The sequence below is a fragment of the Bubalus bubalis genome, chromosome 19 (assembly GCF_019923935.1).
Source record: "Bubalus bubalis isolate 160015118507 breed Murrah chromosome 19, NDDB_SH_1, whole genome shotgun sequence".
Classification (NCBI taxonomy): Eukaryota; Metazoa; Chordata; class Mammalia; order Artiodactyla; family Bovidae; genus Bubalus; species Bubalus bubalis.
The window spans coordinates 63948875-63968712 of NC_059175.1; the positions used below are offsets into that span (position 1 = coordinate 63948875).

General features: G+C 42.5%; 1 protein-coding gene across 2 annotated transcripts in view; it reads left to right on the plus strand.

Annotated features, from left to right (window-relative positions):
- The window catches only part of SEMA5A (semaphorin 5A), a 565459-nt gene that overhangs the window by 426950 nt on the left and 118671 nt on the right, over window positions 1-19838 (plus strand). The window lies entirely within an intron of this gene.

Consider the following 19838-nt stretch of genomic DNA (forward strand, 5'->3'; position numbering starts at 1 on the left):
CTCCAGGTATGCCAGGAGGCCACTGGCCCAGTGAACCTCATCTTGCCCTGGCTCGGCTCTGACTTATCACCCAGTTCAGTGACTTGACATCTTGTCTCGTGACCTGTGATCCAGTCTTCTCTCCAGTGTCCGGGTTGTGTCCTATCTTCTCTAGCATATCCCTATCCCAGGAATCAGGGCCATTCCTGTGCCCTGCAGTTGGTGCCCACTCCCTCCTGCTCCATCTCCAGACACCCTCCTGTTCCTCCTCCGTTCAATCTCCTGCTGTATGACTTGGACCCTCACTTTGGCCTTCGTGGTTGGAGGATGTACAGCTAGTATTGAGACCCAGCTGCCCCTTAGCCATTTAAATCCTAGTTAAGGAAAACCAGTGAATTTTGTTAGGACTCATTGGCATCCATGAAATGTTCAAGAGACATGTGGGAAATGAACCCTGAGGCCAACAGGCTCAGGGCCCTGGGCTCTGCATCCTTAGTGTGGGGCCTGTGTAGTGGCTGAACATCCCAGCTCTTCATCTCAGTAATGAGCCATAATGCAGAGCTATTTTGTGCACACAAACATTTAATAACACATATCACACCTGCACAGAGGAAACCCGCTGGGGCTTTCCTATCCCTTGAGTCTTTGGTTCTTATTTCAGACTCCCAATTTCATGGCCTTGGAAGTCCTCAGCTCTCTCCACGATTTCCACTAATGAATTCTGAGCTTATGCTCGGGAAGTCCCGTGTACTCTCAGGCAGACTGTGTTTCTCACGCTGTCAGACACACACTCAGCTCCCTTACCAGATTGTGTTTAAAAAAGAACAAGGCCCAGCAAGCCTTGAGGGAGTTTATAGACAACGCTGTGAGAAGTTCGATGGTCATGGGGAAGTTTTATTGGCAGCTTCTGGCCATCTCCCAGCCTCTCTTCTCCCACCCTTGGTCTTTTACTCTTCCTCTACAAGATCTACAGAAGTCCAACCCTTATCTCCCATGGAACCTTCTTCCCTTGACCCCCGCCCCCCCACCCCCCGCCCACATCCAGATCTAGAGCCTGGATAACAGGAAAGTGTGTAAGCTTCCATCTCAAGCTCAGTCCAGGGCACTCCCCAAAGAATAACTGGTTCTGTCCCAGAGGAATGTTAGGGAATAGCAGTGCATATATTAATCACTTACTTACTACATACTTATAAACTGCATACTAATTATTACTTACTACATACTTATGATGCCTTTTGTTTTTAATACTTGCTTTTAATGTAATATATTTGCCTCTAAATCAGCTTCCTATCGTATAACTGCATGTGTGTATTGGGCTGGGGTGCATGTGGTATTTCCTGGTGGTGTTAGTGGTAAAGAACCCGGCTGCCAATGTGGGAAACATAAGAGACACAAGTTCAATCCCTGGGTTGGGAAGGTCCCCTGGAGGAGGACATGGCAACCCACTCCAGTATTCTTGCCTGGAGAATCCCGTGGACAGAAGAGCCTGGCAGACTACAGTCCATAGGGTCACAAAGAGTCAGACACGACTGAAGTGAAATAGCATGCACACACACATGTGGTATAAGAGATAGGTCTGTCCATCTGCCTAAAGTGGTAAATTTGCCAAGGTCAAGAATTGCATTCTATATAGTAGTTTTCCATTTTTAAGAAGTTTTTTGAGGGGAAGGGTTAATTGTAGACTACTATTTTAGATAGATATTTTAGGTGTAAAGATAATAACATGATCAAATCAGTTTCCCTAATAGCTCAGTTGGTAAAGAATCTGCCTGCAATGCAGGAGACCCCGGTTAGATTCCTGGGTCAGGAAGATCTGTTGGAGAAGGGATAGGTTACCCACTTCAGTATTCTTGTGCTTCCCTTGTGGCTCAGCTGGTAAAGAATCTGCCTACAATGCGGGAGATCTGGGTTTGATCCCTGGGTTGGGAAGATCCCTTGGAGAAGGGAAAGGCTATCCACTCCATTATTCTGGCCTGGAGATTTCCACAGACTGTATAGTCCATGGGGTCACAAAGAGTTGGACCCAATTAAGCCACTTTCACTTTCTTTGACTTTCACCACACAGCAGAACTGTACCAGTGTTCTGGGGGCCTCCCTCTTTACCCCACCTCAAGCCATGAACTCTTCCCCAAGTATCCACAGTCCTGAGTTTTGTTTTTATTATTCCCTTCCTTTCTTTGATAATTTCACTTTATTTTATTCCCGAGATGGCATTGCTTAGTTTTATATGGTTTGAACTTTCAGTAAGTGTGTTTATGTATATTCTCCTAAGACTGTCTTTTTAAAATTTTGTTCAGCATTTTTTTTAAATTAATGATTCATCCATGTTTGTGCACATAACTAAAATCCCTTCGTCTTTGCCACTCTGCAGTTTTCCAGTTTGCCTAAACTGAAGGTAATATTGAGGATTGATATTTGGGTGGCTTCCAGTCTTCTGTTGTTGTAAGTGGTGCTGCTCTTGGGTTGGCCTGAAGGTTTGTTTGGGTTTTTCCAATGTGTCACCGTTGTAAGGAACAGTTAATCCTACACATCTATGAGCCGGAGTCCCCCATCCTCCCCACTTTGATTGGACACCCCTCCCCAACTTGCCCTCCTTTCCTTTTCTGCCTAGTGAATGCTTGCTCATCTTTCAAGGTCCAGTTGAAGAGTGTAGGCTTCCCCTTCCCCACCCTCTCCTCAAAGACTGGTTAAGGATTTCTTCCTGTACATCCAGGGGCACAGAGACTTGGGAACCATGATCTGGCTTGGGAGGGTCAGAAAGAGGGTGGAAGCTGGCTCTTGAAAGACAGCGGGATGCTTTCCTAGTGGAGAAGGTTTGGAAAAACCTTCCTGGAAGTAGACCCTTGATATAGAAAACCTGCAGATATAGAAAGGCACGCACTGTTCCGAAGGTGAAAAAAAAAACTGCATTCACTGGCGTTACAGGCAGAGAGGCAGGAAAGTGAAAGAAAATGTTAGTTGCTCAGTTGTGTCTGACACTTTGCGACCCCAGACTGTAGCCCGCCAGGCTCCTCCATCAATGGAATTCTCCAAGTAAGATTACTAGAGTGGGTTGCCATGCCCTCCTCCAAGGGATCTTTCTGATCCAGGGATCAAACCTGGGTCTCCTGCATTTCAGGCAGATTCTTTATCATCTGAGCCACCAGGGAAGCCCTGAGAGAAAAGATCAAATGAAAACATTGAATAATTTAAAAATTTATACTAATGAATGGAAAGGTATTTAGATGCATGAACAGATTTGCACCAAAGGGGAGATAACAGTGCAGTTTGGGGATACTGAGTTCCAGTTTCCTGGGGTAGGTCTGATGGTCGGTTAGAAGTCTTTTTTTAAAGAGAAAGGTTTGGGTCAGTAATGGAGGGCTCAGATTGGCTTTGATTCCATAGGAGTGGGTGAGATCATGCCTGAAAAAAGCTTGTGAAAAGTCCAGCTACTCAACAGCTGGGACTATCAGCCACTAGTTCGTAATTAGTGCAATGCAGCGATTCAGAAAAACGACAAAATAATTTTCTTACTCCATTGAATAGAGAGCTCTTTTTTTCCCTCTAAATTAATGTTGCACAAGTACAAAAGTGCTTTGCATAGATCTGTTCAGCCACCTCGGTTCATACCTAATGGGATCAGAGGCAGGACTGATTTTACCACTGGGGGTGAGAGGGTCGTTTAGACTCCGTGTTCCTGCCTGGTGACTGTCAATGAAGAGCTGCCAACCTGGCCAACTGGGTCGTTGTTTGGTAATTTAGATACAATAAATCTAAGGCAAGTAATTACCTTCTAGAAACTTGAATCGCCACCTTAGCAGAATGATGGGAGAATGAAGCTGTGGGGTTAGATGGGAGCTTAGAAAAGATACCCAGAGGACTCTATTAATTGCACTTTCACTTCCAATGGAATATGGTTTTTATTCACAGGATGCTCCAGTGGTAAATTTCCTGTAAGCATCAGCTTATGATGTAGAGTACTTAGAGGAATGTTTTGTTTCATTTTGGTTTTCAGAAAGGCAGTGGAGGTTGTTTAAAAAAAAGCCATCATCTATTCCTCTCTTTTGTGTGAAGCCAGTACTGACAGATGTAGGGTGCTTGTTCATTTTAGACAAAACTTGAGGAGGGCTTATAATCTATAAGCTAAAAATAGCAATAAAGTAATAACAGAGAATTCTCATATAACGTACCCTGCCTGCCAGGCACTGTCCAAGACCTCTGTGTAGATAAGCTCCCTACGTGGCCCCTGGTCTGTGAGCTGGGTCCCAGGGTGTAGGAGACACAGAGGTGAGTGGGCTGGAGACAGGAGCCTAACCTGGGCCCTCAGGCTTCAGGGTCCACACACTGGACCATGTGCTCTGCTTGAGCACCTACTGGGTGTCAGGCACAGACACTGGTGAGTCCCCAGTGAATAAGTCAGACTATGTCCACCAACACAGACTGCCTGGAATTTACATGCTGAGGGTGACAATGTCTATCTATCTATCTATATATATATATACTTTTTTTTTTTTTGTGCCCAGACCGTGTGGCTTGCAGGATTTTAGTTCCCTAAGCAGGGATGACGGAGAAGGCAATGGCACCCCACTCCAGTACTCCTGCCTGGAAAATCCCATGAATGGAGGAGCCTGGCAGGCTGTAGTCCATGGAGTCGCTGAGGGTCAGACACGACTGAGCGACTTCACTTTCACTTTTCACTTTCATGCATTGGAGAAGGAAATGGCAACCCACTCCAGTGTTCTTGCCTGGAGAATCCCAGGGATGGCAGAGCCTGGTGGGCTGCCGTCTATGGGGTCGCACAGAGTCGGACACGACTGAAGTGACTTAGCAGCAGCAACCAGGGTTGAAACTCAGACCACAGCAGTGAAAGTGCCAAGTCGTAACCACTGGACAGCCATGAAACTCCCTCAATACGGTTTAAAATAATTCTTTGCGATAAAAGAATGTTACATATAATTTATGACTGGAATGGCTAAGCTGGCTTACATGTCCTTTTTATTTATTTATTTTTTTTTTTTTGAGAAAAAAATAAGCCATTAGTTGAATCTGATAAACTGAGTTAATTAAAATCTCCTTTTCAGGCATACACCAGCCAAGAAAGCCTGTTTGTTTTTTTTTTTTTTTTTCTCCTAATTCCCCTTCACTATATAAATGTGATACTGAGCTCCCAGTGCCAAGACCAATTTAATTCATTTGCTCAATTATGGGTTAAAAGAAAGACCTTTGGAAACACATTCGCTGTCTGCTACTTGGGACTAACAACCAGCTGAATTGATGAACTTTGTATAATGATCTGTTGCTATGGCAACATGCTGCCCAGTGAGTGGAAGAGGGCACTTCGTCATTACCTCACAGATAGTGCTCCGAACAGCAACAGATGCAAGTACAAAGGGCCTCCTTTTAGTCTGCAGTCACTCTGGGTCGATGAGATAAACAATAAAAATGTCTCTTGGATACAGCAGCAGAGAATCAGAGTCAAATGCACAATTGGAAATAAAGCAATTTAGCTTCCCTGATTAGTGGCCTTGGTGTCTGCACTGAATCTCCAGCCCCATCACAGATGACCATCATCAGGATGGCTGCCTAACTGGCTCACAGGTTGAATTTCTGTACTGGATTCAGCACATGGCAAGTTGAACGTCCCTTTAAAATACAGCAGAACTTAGAAAAGTAGTTAAAGGAGAATGGAATCAAGATTTAAAAGATTTAACCATCCAAGACTTTGCAGTAATACTGCATTTTTGTAATACATTTCCCTGGAATATTTGTCTCTTTGTTTCATGGTGTGGCTTCTTTCCTTTCTTAAAACAAAAATTTATATGTGTAGAGTATGCTACAGCTCCACCCTCCTAAGTGTTTTATTGAAACTTAGAGGAGATATATATTTATTCTGTGTTTTGGAAGTGCTTCTGGCTGCTATACTCAAAAAGAATTTTTAATTTCTCTGAACCTTTCTTTGTTGTTTAGGGTTCTCAAGTTCATTAGACTTGAAGCTGCTATAAACATGAGACATGATGTTGTTGTTTAGTTATTAAGTCATGTCCAACTCTGTGACTCAGTGAACTGTAGCCCCCCAGGCTCTTCTGTCCGTGGGATTCTCCAGGCAAGAATACTGGAGTGGGTTGCCATTTCCTTCTCCAGGGGATCTTCCTGACCCAAGAAACAAATCTATGTTTCCGTGTCTCCTTCATTGACATGCAGATTCTTTACCACTGAGCCTTCTGGTAAGCCCAAAACATAAGACATAACTTTCCCTTTAAGTATTGTTTTATTGTTAAAGTTTTAATGAATTGCAGAAGGCTGTCTGATTATATATAAGTATGAAAAATAAAAAAATATTTTTATTTATAGTAGTAGTAAATGTTATACTCAGCTGATCATATTTCTTTTCCTTTCCTGTTTCTCCCTCCTTCCTTTCTGCTGTCCCTCTTACAAAAAAAAAAAAATTCATGAACTTTTGAAATTTCTGTGATAATCCTCCAAAAAGAAATTCATTATAGTCAATGACCTTTTCCTTAAATACTGGAAAAGCTTTTTCCTGAGGATTCATTTAGTTCTAATTGTCCCCCAAAGATCACCAGGGTCATTAACATAAAGGTTGTGAGCAGGGCTTCAGCTATTTGAATTATTTTATAATGTTTATCAAAGTGCATCAGTTTTTCAGAATACTACATGCTCTGTGTCATTTCCTGCTTCTTTTCTGGCCTAGGATCATATGTATAGGGGATTAAATGAAATATATGACAATATTTGATAACACCATACTATTACTAATATGAGTCATGTTGTAAACCATACAAGGTAAAAAGAAAATTGTCTAACATAGTTTATAATGTCTTTGCATTAGAATTTAAGTCATAATAGCTTAGGGAAATGTGGAAAAGTAATTTTCAACCTAGTTTTGAAATTGGTTTCAGCAAATTATTTGGGTGACAAAATCTTCCTACTCTAGACATGGAGTCCATCTGCTAGTCTTCTCAAACTGCCTTAACAAAGATAATGGAGTACTGCAGATTCAGAGATATAACCACAAAAGTCTACTTCTCATGTCTCTGGAGGCTAGAAGTTTGAGATTAAGGTGTTGGCAGGGTTTATTTCTTCAGAGACCTCTCCCCTTGGCTTGTAGTCAAGTATCTTCCAGATGTATCCTCCCATGTGGATGCAGAAGTCTGCATCTTAATTCCTCTTCTTAAAGAACACCAGACACACGAGATTGGGCTTCCAGCTGTCTCTAGTGGTTAAGTATCTACTTGCCAGGGCAGGAGATGTAAGAAAAGCTGGTTCCATCTGGAGGAGGACGTGGCCACCCACTCCAGTATTCTTGCCTGGAGAATCCCATAGACAGAGGAGCCTGGTGGGCTGCAGTCCATGGGGTCACAAAGAGTTGGACTCGACTGAGTGACTTAGCATGCACGCAGCATGCACGTTAGACTTAGGAATCACACATATGATTCATTTTACATTAATTATCTCTTTAAGAGCCCTTTCTTAGGACTTCAACTGGTGGTCTGGTGGTTAAGAATCTGCCTTGCAAGGCAGGGGTCACAGTTTAATCCCTGGTTGGGGAACTAAGATCCTACATTCTTGGAGTAGCTAAGCCCTCATACCACAACTAGAGAGTCTGTGTGTAGCAATGAAAGATCCCACAGGATACAACAAAGATCCTACATGAGGCAACTAAGACCCAATGCAGTGAAATAAATAGTTAAAAAAAAAAAAAAACCCTTTTTCCAAATATTCTGAGGTATTAGGAATTAAGACTTAAACATAAGAGTATTCAAGGGATACAATCCAGCCCAAAATAACCCATATTTTATTGTATGGTATCAGTTCAGTCACTCAGTAATGTCCAACTCTTTGCGATCCCATGGACTGCAGCAAGCCAGGTCTCCTAGTCCATCACCAACTCCCGGAGCTTGCTCAAACTCATGTCCGTTGAGTCGGTGATGTCATCCAACCGTCTCATCCTCTCTTGTCTCCTTCTCCTCTTGCCTTCAATCTTTCCCAGCATCAGAGTCTTTTCCAATGAGTCAGTTCTTCCCATCAGGTGGCCAAAGTGTTGGAGCTTCAGCTTCAGCATCAGTCCTTCTAATGAATATTCAGAACTGATTTCCTTTAGGCTGGACTGGTTGGATCTCCTTGCAGTCCAAGGGAGTCTCAAGAGCCTTCTCCAACACCACAGTTCAAAAGCATCAATTCTTAGGTGCTCAGCTTTCTTTATGGTCCAACTCTTACATCCATACATAACTACTGGAAAAACCATAGCTTTGACCAGATGGACCTTTGTTGGCAAAGTAATGTCTCTGCTTTTTAATATGCTGCTTGGGTTGTGGCTCGGCTGGTAAAGAGTCCGCCTGCAATGTGGGAGACCTGGGTTCAATCCCTGGTTTGGGAAGATCCCCTGGAAAAGGGAAACACTTCTCATGCCAGTATTCTGGCCTGGAGAATTCCATGGACTGTATAGTCCATGGGGTTGCAAAGAGTCAGACACAACTGAGTGACTTTTAGTCAGTTACTTACTGGGTTTGTCATGGCTTTTCTTCCAAGGAGCAAGTGTCCTTTAATCGCATAGCTGCAGTGATTTTGGGGCCCAGGAAAGTCTGTCACTGTTCCTATTGCTTCCTCCTCTATTTGCCATAAAGTGATGGGACAGGATGCTGCAATCTTCGTGTTTTGAATGTTGAGTTTTAAGCCAGCTTTTTCACTCTCCTCTTTCACTTTCATCAAGAAGCTCTTTAGTTCCTCTTTGCTTTCTGCCATTAGGGTGGTGTCATCTGCATATTATATGATACACTTCACAGCAAATGAGAGATTTCTGTATTTGACCATCCCTATCAAGATGCAGAATAGGCTATTGTTTAAACTATTGAATTGAGGTTAATTAGGAAGCTGAACTTTGAAATTTAGAAAAAGACCTGCTATTTTCTTCCAGAGTAAAAAATATAGTTAATTTTCAACCACTTATAACTGAATTATGTGTATTAGAGTTTATATTACACAGAGCTTATATTACATACAGAAATTAGTGGTTTAAAAATCATATCTTTATTATAAAATGTTTTGTTTAAACCAACATTTTATCACCTTAAACCTTCTTTTAAAAAATAACTGAAATAGAATACCCTAGTCATTTTTCTTTTCCTTTTTTTTTCCCTTTAGCCACACTGCATGCAGGGTCTTAGTTCCCCGACCAAGAATTAAACCCATACCCACTGCTGTGGAAGCACTGAGTTTAACCTCTGAACCACCAGGGAAGTCCTTAGGCAATATTTCCGTCAGTTTATTCTCTTGTTTGCTTCCTGAGCTCATGGAAATGAGAGTCTCTAGCCTGGTAGAGAAGTTAGATCTATCCTCGGCTTGGCACCATTTACACATTGGTAGTTTGTGTAGGGAATTCTGTGATAAGCATGTCCACGCATCATAGCTTAATCCGTGTCTTGAATAATAACTGCTGCTTAATACCCTTAGTATCAGACTACCTAATCTTTTGACAAGGAGGCCTGGCGTGCTGTGGTTCACGGGGTCCCAAAGAGTTGGACATGACTGAGCGACTGAACTGAACTGAACCGAATCTTTTGAGAAACTTGTCAGCTCTTCTATTCTGGATGCACCATTGTAAGGACTGCATATTATAGTTTCCATACTTTAAAAATGAAAAGACCATCAAAAATTTAGAAACAAGCACTTGATTGATACACAGAGGACCTACATTTAGATTCCAGAATCTGACCTTAGGCACTCAGTTTTTCTGGGTTTTGCTTTTCTTACCTACAAATTTCAGAATATTGTAGATCCTTTCCAACTCGAATACCCTATGACTATCTGAAATTTTAGCTTAGAAAACATAGTGATGGTAGGTGATTTGCCTTTAGGGTGGCCACACCAATGGAATCTCTTGTATTCTCCCTCAAGGATTTACCTTGGATTTACAAAACTGACTGAATAAGAAAACAAGGGATTCTATAGTTTTCTGTCCATCAGGTTTTACATCTGCACTTCTTTCTTTATTAGCATATATGTTGGTATAAATATATCAGTGGCTTTTTCTTATTTACACTATCTTTAATATGTTGATTATTCAGGCTGTGAGTGATGAAAAGTCATGTTGCCCTCACCATTTCTATTTGGGAGGGCAGTAAGGGTCATTGGTTTTCTCAGAAAGATGATACAAAAGATTCACTCCAGAAGTGTAGGGAAAAGCTTGCATGTGTGTGCTAAATTACTTCAGTTGTGTCTGACTCTTTGCGACCCTGTGGACTGTAGCCCACCAGGCTCCTCTGTCCATGGGATTCTTCAGGCCAGAATATTAGAGTGGGTTGCCATGCCCTCCTCCAGAGGATCTTCCCAACCCAAGGATCCAACTCATGTCTCCTGCGGTTCCTGCATCGCGGGCGGATTCTTTACCACTGAGCCACTGAGGAAGGCCAGGCATAAGACTAACCTCTAACTAAAGGAAAACTCTACAAAACATATAAGCAAAAACAGAAAGAATCTTCTTTCAGTTCAGTTCAGTTCAGTTCAGTCACTCAGTCGTGTCCAACTCTTTGCAACCCCATGGACTGCAGCACGCCAGGCCTCCCTGTCCATCACCAACTCCCGGAGTTGACTCAAACTCATATCCATTTACTTTCACTTTTCACTTTCATGCACTGGAGAAGGAAATGGCAACCCACTTCAGTGTTCTTGCCTGGAGAATCCCAGGGATGGGAGCCTGGTAGACTGCTGTCTATGGGGTTGCACAGAGACGGACACGACTGATGTGACTTAGTAGCAGCAGCAGCATATCCATTGAGTCAGTGATGCCACCCAACTATCTCATCCTCTGTGGTCCCCTTCTCCTCCTGCCTTCAGTCTTTCCCAGCATCAGGGTCTTTTCAAATGAGTCAATTCTTCCCATCAGTTGACCAAAGTATACATTGGGGTAAATCAAAATAAGTAATTAAATTCAACTCACCTGCTAATCTTTTTTTAAATGTGGCTACTTTAAAAAAAATTAATTACATGGATTGTTCTATATTTCCATTGAATGATGCTGGTCTGGACTTACTCTGTGAGCTTCCGCCTCCAGGCATCCATGCTCAATGGTTTGTTGGGGATTCTAGGCATCATTGCTTCCTCAGGTCCCACATGCCAGTCACTTTGTTCCCATGAAATGTTTTAGGAATGTGTCCTGGCAGCTTTCATGACTACCACATTCTGCTCTCACTGAAATCAGTTTTTTATTTTTTTTTGCAGAAAAACATATGCATGTTTGTTTACTTGGTGTTGTTCTTGGTTCTCATATCGTTCCTCTAAGGTTATTTGGCATCTCATTAGCTGTAGGAACTGCACAGATTTTCCTGTGGGTTGGAGGTTGTGGACCAAGCTTCAGTGTCTCATGGATCATTTCTTGTGGTTGGAATTAGGTGAGGGTTGGGGATATGTAAGGATTTCTCATGTCCTTTTCAAGTAGCACTCCAGTCTTCTGATAAGTATTATGTAAATATTTCTTCCCCAGCAGTCACTTTTAAAATGTATTTCTTGCTGTGTCACGTGTCAATGTTCTAACTGAAACTTAGAAAACCATCTCATTTACGATTTTTGCTTTTTCCTTTGGTCATTTTCCTAATGGCTCAGAATGGCTCAACTTCAATTGAGGTTGAAACGAATATCTCTCTTATTGCGATAATCCAATTTTGCCTGTGTTTTCCACCTGCCATCAGCTGCGCCTCTGGTCTTCCATGACTTTGTTAGTCACCAGTAAAAATCAATATTAGGAATTATTGGGACCTGCAGTCTGATGCTGTGTGCCCAGGAGAGTTCTCATATCACTGGTGAGCACTTTGCTGAAGCCCTTCATTTGTTCAAGGTCGGTCTGGTGAGGATACCTTCCTTGCACGGTTCTTGTTTGCAGGGCAGAGGGCTGGGGGCAGGGGTCCTTTGCTCTTATTCCCAGAAATATTGCCCTTTAAGTGTGCATACAACTTCTGTTCATTCACATACAGGTGTTTGATCTGGCTCAGTGTGCCTCCCTCTTTAAATAGATGGTGTAAGGGCACACAGCTGTCACTCACTCTGTTTGCCTGTATATGCCTGGGTTGTGGTACCCAGGGAAGGGATGTCATCCTGATGGCAAGGAGAGTCTGGTGCTTTCTGAAGCCGATGCTGCCCCTGCATGTCATCCATGTGGGCAGCTTCCAATGGATCAGGAGATTGCCTGCCTTCTTGCTGCTTCCCAAAGTTATGTTTCATGACTTGTGGAAGACTTCATGGAATAAAAAGAGTATTGCAAACAACCTCGACAAAACTGCCCTTTCCTAGGTGTCACTCACACTAGCTTTTTATTTAATGCTGCTTTGGGGCCCTTTGTTGCATTTATCTCATTCATAAGCATTGACTTGAACTTCCATTTTATGTCTGACTTCTTTATGGGACTTTGAAAGACCAGTTCATTGGAAATATATATCAGATCTTCTATTCTTGGAAACTCAGTTTTCTCATCCCTCAAGTGGGAATACTCATTCACATATTTTTTTACATTCTCATCAGCTTGCTGTGATAATCAAATGAGATGTGGATATAATGAGGTTTTATTTATATAATAAAATACAGGATGCCTACTTTAATTTGAACTTCAGATAAACCATGAATAACATTGAATTGGACATACTAATACTAAAAAAATGTTAATGGTTTAGCTAAAATTCAAATTTAAGTGGGCATCCTTTCTTTAGTCTGCCCACTCCCTAGAACATAAGCATGCTTCCTGTTCTGCTGAAATTAGCAAATATAAGTTCTGCAGTACATTATGTACATTTTCATGTAATTACAGCTATTCATGTCTTTCAAATAACAACCATACTATTAGCTTTCATCAGTCTTAAAAATCTTGCAGCAGCTCTATCTCTTTCATAATGAATAGCTGTGGTTTTTCAATTTGAGCATGAAACTGTAAATATATGACTCTGAAATTTGTTTCCATAACATAATTAGTAGTTCGTATTTTCACAAAAAGGTGAATATTATGAGAATTTGGGCCAAAACAGTGTCACCCTATTGTCCTGCTCTCAGCACCGATTCTTCACTTTCTCTGAACCACTTTCTCCTTGTTGTCTCTCTGGGGAAGTGATTGACAGGAAGTGCCAATTTTCTCTTTTCTTTCTGATCTCAAAATGGTAAAGACTGATTGAGATGCTTTTCTGTATTTCTAGCTTTTTTTTTTTTTACCTTCAGCTGACTTTGATTAGAGTATTGAGTTTCAGGAGTATGGAAGGTGTGTATGGTTATATTTTTCTGCCGCAAATTTTTAGAGCTGATATTTTCTCAGCTGAAACCAATTAAAATGATTTTCTTCACTCCTGTTTAGTTTATGATGCTTTCAGAGGAAATATTTTGGAATTGGTGGAGGATTATTTCTTGTTTCACCTTCACACTGACTGATATCATATTTCTTACTAAAAGTTCTGATTCAAAAGCATTAATCAGGAGTCTTTTTGGCAAATGTGCAAGTGACAAGATATCCCTGTAACGTTTGCCTTCTGTCCCTGCCTTTCTGTCTCTCTACTTTCCTTCCTTCCCTCACTCACTTGTTCACTCTCTCATCCTGCGCGTGTTCAGTAATCTGCACAGGCCACGGTAATGGCCACTCTGCAGACATCAGAGAACAACACTAACAGCGTCTGCCCTCTTGGAGCCTCATTGTGTCAAGTGTAGAAGCCATGAAACAAGTAAATCAGTCATTAAACCCTGGAAATATAACACAAAATAACAAAAAACAAAAGCACCCTGAGGGTCCTCCACAGTCACCCTGGTGCCAAAAGAGCAGGGAGCTCCATGAGGTGCCTCACGTGATGGATGCTCAGGGTGAAGATGACCCAGCAGAGGTATAGAGGGTGATGAGGATTAAAAACTACTCACTACATAAAAATTGAGAGTCATGTCTTATTCAGTGGGAGTTTTTAGGACTTCAAGCCAGGAAGCCAGCCTCTCAAATAACCCCGAGAGAACTGCTTAGAGGAGGGGAGAGGAGGACCCATGTTATATAGAAGTCTTGCAAACAAAGGGCAGATAGTCTGAATGTCAAATGTATTTTTTTTTTTTTTTGTAAATTAAAGAAAACGAGGTATCCCAAGTTTAAGGAATTTAGCACTTTTCTATGTATGGGAAGACAAAGAGTCTGGGCTCACTGAAATCATCTCTTTGATATGTACCTCAGCATTTTCATTTTCTCAGCTTCCTTTCCTCTCAACTCACCACGGAGAGTGGCTACAGTCTAGATGGCAGGTTTTCTTCTTCCGGAGTTCCCTCAGGGCTGCAATCACTGATGACGGTGACATCCTTGTTTACTGATACGGCAGGAAATATGCTCAATAAGCAAGCACCTAAATCGACAGTACAGTGCCATTCTCTAAAGTGCTAAGTCCTAGAGTTTTGTTAGATCCCTGGATCGAACAAATCCCTGGATTTGTTAGTCAGCTGGAAAGTAGATACAAGGTGTGCAGAAATATACACTGAGAAATTTTGGTCAATGATGGTTAGTTCATTTAAATCAAATTTTTAAAGATCTTTTAAAATGTGTTTTTTTCCTGCACAGTTGCTTAAGAATCCAAAGTGTGTATGAGCATATGGATGTTTCCATGATTATTGATTTGGCTTCACAGAGTAATCTGTCAGCAAAATAAATAGTAATCAGCCAGTTGCCTTTGTTCACCTGTTGAATAGGATTTAGTTCTCTCACCCTTGGCTCCTGTGAAAATAGTGTGTTGTTGCTGTTCAGTTGCTAAGTCACGTCCGGCTTTTTGAGACCCCATGGATCTGCAGCACACCAGGCTTCCCTGTCCTTTGCTGTCTCCCAGAGTTTGCTCATGGATAAGGCAATGGCAACCCACTCCAGTACTCTTGCCTGGAAAATCCCACAGACAGAGGAGCCTGGTAGGCTGCAGTCCATGGGGTCGCTAAGAGTCAGACACAACTGAGCGACTTCACTTTCACTTTTCACTTTCATGCATTGGAGGAGGAAATAGCAACCCACTCCAGTGTTCTTGCCTGGAGAATCCCAGGGACGGGGGAGACTGGTGGGCTGCCGTCTATGGGGTCGCACAGAGCTGGACACGACTGAATCAACAGCAGCAGCAGCAGCAGAGTTTGCTCAAACTTATGTCCATTGAGTCAGTGATGTCTTTCAACTATCTCATCCTCTCTCAGCCCCTTCTCCTCCTGTCTTTAGTCTTTCTCAGCATCAGGGTCTTTTCCAGTGAGTTGGCTCCTTGCATCAAGTGGGCAAAGTAGAGTTTCATCATCGGCTCTTCCAATGAATACGCATGGTTGATTTCCTTTAGGATTTACTGCCTTGATCTCCTTGCTATCCAAGGGACTCTGAAGAGTCTTCTCCAGCACCACAGTTTGAAAGCGTCAATTTTTCAGTGCTGGTAATAGTCAAAACCTGACAGTTATTCAGCTGGACTCCCGCCTATTCTGCTGCTCCCCAACTATACTCCTGCATTGCTCTAAAATGTTCTATTTTATCTCAAGAGTCTTTTTTAAAATGTTTATTGGAGTATAGTTGATTTGCAGTGTTGTGTTAGCTTCAGGTATACAGCAAAGTGAATCAGTTTTACATACACATGTATCCACTCTTAGATTCTTTCCCCATGTGGACCATTACAGAGTATTGAGTAGAGTTCCCTGTGCTATATAGCAGGTTCTTATTAGTTATCTATTTTATCCATCAGATCAGATCAGTCGCTCAGTCGTGTCCGACTCTTTGCGACCCCATGAATCACAGCACTCCAGGCCTCCCTGTCCATCACCAACTCCCAGAGTTCACTCAGACTCACATCCATCGAGTCAGTGATCCAGCCATCTCATTCTCTGTTGTCCCCTTCTCCTCTTGCCCCCAATCCCTCCCAGCATCAGAGTCTTTTCCAATGAGTCAACTCTTTGCATGAGGTGGCCAAAGTACTGGAGTTTCAGCTTTAGCATCATTCCTTCCAAAGAAATCCCAGGGCTGATCTCCTTCAGAATGGACTGGTTGGATCTCCTTGCAGTCCAAGGGACTCTCAGGAATCTTCTCCAGCACCACAGTTGAAAAACATCAATTCTTCGGCACTCAGCCTTCTTCACAGTCTAACTGTCACATCCATACATGACCACAGGAAAAACCATAGCCTTGACTAGACGGACCTTTGTTGGCAAAATAATGTCTCTGCTTTTGAATATGCTATCTAGGTTGGTCATAACTTTCCTTCCAAGGAGTAAGCATCTTTTAATTTCATGGCTGCAGTCACCATTTACAGTGATTTTGGAGCCCAGAAAAACAAAGTCTGACACTGTTTCCACTGTTTCCCGATCTATTTCCTATGGAGTGATGGGACCGGATGCCATGATCTTAGTTTTCTGAATGTTGAGCTTTAAGCCAACTTTTTCACTCTCCACTTTCACCTTCATCAAGAGGCTTTTGAGTTCCTCTTCACTTTCTGCCATAAGGGTGGTGTCATCTGCATATCTGAGGTTATTGATGTTTCTCCCGGCAATCTTGATTCCAGCTTGTGTTTCTTCCAGTCCAGTGTTTCTCATGATGTACTCTGCATATAAGTTAAATAAGCAGGGTGACGATATACAGCCTTGACGTACTCCTTTTCCTATTTGGAACCAGTCTGTTGTTCCATGTTCACTTCTAACTGTTGCTTCCTGACCTGCATACAGATTTCTCAAGAGGCAGATCAGGTGGTCTGGTATTCCCATCTCTTTCAGAATTTTCCACAGTTTATTGTGATCCACACAGTCAAAGGCTTTGGCATAGTCAATAAAGCAGAAATAGATGTTTTTCTGGAACTTTCTTGCTTTTTCCATGATCCAGTGGATGTTTGCAATTTGATCTCTGGTTCCTCTGCCTTTTCTAAAACCAGCTTGGACATCAGGAAGTTTACGGTTCACATATTGCTGAAGCCTGGCTTGGAGAATTTTGAGCATTACTTTACTAGTGTGTGAGATGAGTGCAATTGTGTGGTAGCTTGAGCATTCTTTGGCATTGCCTTTCTTTGGGATTGGAATGAAAACTGACCTTTTCCAGTCCTGTGGCCACTGCTGAGTTTTCCAAATTTGCTGGCATATTGAGTGCAGCACTTTCACAGCATCATCTTTCAGGATTTGGAATAGCTCAACTGGAATTCCATCACCTCCACTAGCTTTGTTTGTAGTGATACTTTCTAAGGCCCACTTGACTTCACATTCCAGGATGTCTGGCTCTAGGTCATTGATCACACCATCATGATTATCTGGGTCATGAAGATCTTTTTTGTACAGTTCTTCTGAGTATTCTTGCCACCTCTTCTTAATATCTTCTGCTTCTGTTAGGTCCATACCATTTCTGTCCTTTATCGAGCCCATCTTTGCATGAAATGTTCCTTTGGTATCTCTGATTTTCTTAAAGAGATCTCTAGTCTTTCCCATTCTGTTGTTTTCCTCTATTTCTTTGCATTGATCACCGAGGAAGGCTTTCTTATCTCTTCTTGCTATTCTTTGGAACTCTGCATTTAGATGTTTATATCTTTCCTTTTCTCCTTTGCTTTTCGTTTCTCTTCTTTTCACAGCTATTTGTAAGGCCTCCCCAGACAGCCATTTTGCTTTTTTGCATTTCTTTTCCATGGGGATGGTCTTGATCCCTGTCTCCTGTACAATGTCACGAACCTCATTCCATAGTTCATTAGGCACTCTATCTATCAGATCTAGGCCCTTAAATCTATTTCTCACTTCCACTGTATAATCATAAGGGATTTGATTTAGGTCATACCTGAATGGTCTAGTGGTTTTCCCTACTTTCTTCAATTTAAGTCTGAATTTGGCAATAAGGAGTTCATGGTCTGAGCCACAGTCAGTTCCTGGTCTTGTTTTTGCTGACTGTATAGAGTTTCTCCATCTTTGGCTGCAAAGAATATAATCAATCTGATTTCAGTGTTGACCATCTGGTGATGTCCATGTGTAGAGTCTTCTCTTGTGTTGTTGGAAGAGGGTGTTTGTTATGACCAGTGCATTTTCTTGGCAAAACTCTATTAGTCTTTGCCCTGCTTCATTCCATATTCCAAGGCCAAATTTGCCTGTTACTTCAGGTGTTTCTTGACTTCCTACTTTTGCATTCCAGTCCCCTATAATGAAAATAGTAGTGTATATATTCCCAGGTGGCACTAGGGATAAAGAACCCGTCTGCCAATGCAGGAGATGTAAGAGATTCAGGTTTGTTCCCTGTGTCGAGAAGATCCCCAGAAGAAGAACATGGCAACTGACTCCATTGTTCTTGCCTGGAGAATTGCATGAACAGAGGAGCCTGGTGGGCTACAGTCCATAGAGCCCCAAAGAGTTGGACGCAACTAAACACCCTAGCACGCACACATGCACACACACACGGGCATTCTATATTCCCAAGAGTCTTACTTAAGCCTCATCAGAGCCTTGCTGTTCACTGGATAGTGGCAGGTCTGGCTCCTATCTTTAGTCTCAGACCTTGTTTGATTGTCAGGGTTTCCTGAAGGGCAGCAGGGGCTCCCTGCCTGTTGCTGGTCCACAGGAAGCCTGGCAATTCCGTCTGCCGGTGGATGCTGAAGTCAACTTCTGTGAAGCTCCCACTTTGTTTGCACCACTGCCCTGATGCTCTGCTCAACTATGTTCCTTTGCGTCATACAGGCAGGAAGACCCAAACCTCACTGGGTTGAACTTCCCGCCAGCTGGGAACTGAGGTCTCCAACTCAAAATTAGGTTGACTTATATAATAAATACATACAAATTTTCTTCCACACTGAAGTCTGATTATTTATTAAATTGCTGCCTTGCTACATCATCTGCCCCCGATCTCTCCATCCCCATACTTTGCTGTGTGTTCACAAACACACTCTTCCCTTAAACAAAAATGTGTGTATGCATGTTAAGTCACTTCAGTCATGTCTGACTCTTTGCAACCCTATGCACTGTAGCCCGCCAGGCTCCTCTGCCCATGGGATTCTCCTTATTTTTAATCTTCCCAGCATCCATAGCAATTCTGTTTGTGCTTGAGCTTTCTCAAAAGTTACATGTTTAACCAACTAACCTAAAATAAAATTGAGCAATGGTTTAATGATATGGAATATATTATTATGTGCAAAATTAAATAGACTATTACATACATAATACTTATAACAGTTCATAATCAATGAATGATCACTGGAGATGTTTCAGATACATATTCCTTAATGAACTCAGGATAACATATATCCACTTCGTACATCCTCCATCTGTAAAGACTCTCCTAGGAATGGAAAACTGGAAAGGTAATTTCTGTCCAAATCTTCTGAGATTAGCAGATCGATCAGAGGCCTTGAAGCCAAAGGTTCTGGATTCCACTTCCTCTTTAAGACTTCCTAGCCTCGTTGTCTGTGTTGATAGAGTGAGAATTGTGATGTTTTGAAACTAAGTTCCCTTGGGTTTTCTTCAGCCAGGATGATCTGAGGAGCTTGCCAGCCGCTCTCAGAGGTACTTCTAGAGGGTTGGATCCATGCCCTGGATTGGCAGACTGGCTGGAGGGGGGTGGGGTTTCACAACCATGCACCACAGACAAGATCCTATGTTTCAAGTCTGTGTCCCGACCCTGGGGGTTGACGGTGCCGTGCCCCTTACTGGCTGGGAGGGCCCTCCTCCGTGTCCCTTGCAGCTGCTCCTGGGGGATCTGTGTGGTTCAGGTGACCCTGGCCCACTTGTCCTGGGGCAGCACTTAAGACCAAAATGAGTGTAAACACGTGATGAGCAGAAAATATGGAGGAGGGAGGGGGATGGGTTGAAATGGATGTTCAGTAGGATGGGAAAGAAGAATCCATGGAGCTGAGACCCAGGACAGCATCCCAGAGAACAAGTCTGAGAGAGAGAGTATGTGTGTG